Raw genomic sequence first — 2,351 nt, forward strand, 5'->3', positions numbered from 1 at the left:
AGGAGAGCGGCCAATGTGACGATCTGGCTTTAAGTCGATTCGATAACAAATGACGAAAACGGACGGATTTCTCAGGTTTTTACTACATATGAACACTTTTCACATTCTCCCGTGCAACTCGGCTGCTAGTCCTCCTTTCATGCAGAATCTTAAGGTAATAGCTCATGTCCAAGGCACCAAAGCCAGCTAAAAAGTCAATAATCAGAAGCTAAAACTTGAATTGTACTACATCTTACTGGCTATTACATCAACTTAGAAGCTTCATCGATGTTCTACTATAGTGCTTTTAGTGTATCCGCATACCGCAGCATGCGACATAGCTTTGCAGACGATAAGTATAACCGTTTCGGAGGGAAGAGCGGCCAATGTGACGATCTGGCTTTAAGTCGATTCGATAACAAATGACGAAAACTGACGGATTTCTCAGGTTTTTACTACATATGAACACTTTTCACATTCTCCCGTGCAACGCGGCTGCTAGACCTCCTTTCATGCAGAATCTTAAGGTAATAGCTCATTTCCAAGGCACCAAAGCCAACTAAGAAGTCAAAAATCGATACCTAAAACTTGAATTGTACTACTTGTTACTGGCTATTACATCAACTTAGAAGCTTCATCTGTGTTCTAGTATGGTGATTTTAGTGTCCCCGCATACCGCAGTACGCGACATAGCTTTACAGACGATAAGTGCAACCGTTTCAGAGAGAAGAGCGGCCAATGTGACGATTTGGTTTAAAGTCGATTCGATAACAAATGACCAAAACGGACGGATTTCTCAGGTTTTTACTACATATGAACACTTTTCACATTCTCCTGTGCAACTCGGCTGCTCGTCCTCCTTTCATGCAGAATCTTAAGGTCCTAGCCCATGTCCAAGGCTCCAAAGCCAGCTAAAAAGTCAATAATCAGTAGCTATAACTTGAATTGTACTACATCTTACTGGCTATTACATCAACTTAGAAGCTTCATCGGTGTTTTACTATGGTGCTTTTACTGTCTCCGCATACCGCAGCATGCGACATAGCTTTGCAGACGATAAGTACAACCGTTTCAGAGAGAAGAGTGGCCAGTGTGACGATCTGGCTTTAAGTCGATACGATAACAAATGACAAAAACGGACGGATTTCTCACGTTTTTACTACATACGAACACTTTTCACATTCTCCCGTGCAACTCGGCTGTTAGTCCTCCTTTCATGCAGAATCTTAAGGTCCTAGCTCATGTCCAAGGCACCAAAGCCAGCTAAAAAGGCAATAATCGATACCTAAAACGTGAAATGTACTACTTCTTACTCGCTATTACTTCAACTTAGAAGCTTCATCTGTGGTCTACTATGGTGCTTTTAGTTTCTCCGCATACCGCAGCACGCGACACAGCTTTGCAGACGATAAGTACAACCGTTTCAGAGAGAAGAGCGGCCAATGTGACAATCAGGCTTTAAGTCGATTCGATAACAAATGACGTAAACGGACGGATTTCTCAGGTTTTTACTACATATGAACACTTTTCAAATTCTCCCGTGCAACTCGGATGCTAGTCCTCCTTTCATGCAGAATCATAAGGTAATAGCTCATGTCCAAGGCACCAAAGCCAGCTAAAAAGTCAATAATCGATACCTAAAACTTGAATTGTACTACTTCTTACTGGCTATTACATCAACTTAGAAGCTTCATCTGTGTTCTACTATGGTGCTTTTAGTGTCTCCGCATAGCGCAGCACGCGACATAGCATTGCAGACGATAAGTACAACCGTTTCTGAGAGAAGAGCGCCCAATGTGACAATCTGGCTTTAAGTCGATTCGATAACAAATGACGAAAACGGACGGATTTCTCAGGTTTTTACTACATATGAACACTTTTCAAATTCTCCCGAGCAACTTGGCTGCTAGTCCTCCATTCATGCAGAATATTAAGGTCCTAGATCACGTCCAAGGTATCAAAGCCAGCTAAAAAGTCAATAATCGATAACTAAAACTTGAATTGTACTACTTCTTACTGGCTATTACATCAACTTAGAAGCTTCATGTGTGTTCCACTATGGTGATTTTAGTGTCCCCGCATGCCGCAGCACGCGACATAGCTTTGCAGACGATAAGTACAACCGTTTCAGAGAGAAGAGCGGCCAATGTGACGATCTGGCTTTAAGTCGATTCGATAACAAATGACGAAAACGAACGGATTTCTCAGGTTTTTACTACATATGAACACTTTACACATTCTCCCGTACAACTCGTCTGCTAGTCCTCCTGCATGTAAAATCTTAAGTTCCTAGCTCATGTCCAAGGCACCAAACAAGGGTAAAAGGTCAATAACCGATTCCTAAAACTTGAATGGTACTATTTCTTACTGGC

This window comes from Schistocerca gregaria, unplaced genomic scaffold (assembly GCF_023897955.1).
Source record: "Schistocerca gregaria isolate iqSchGreg1 unplaced genomic scaffold, iqSchGreg1.2 ptg000378l, whole genome shotgun sequence".
NCBI classification, from domain to species: domain Eukaryota; kingdom Metazoa; phylum Arthropoda; class Insecta; order Orthoptera; family Acrididae; genus Schistocerca; species Schistocerca gregaria.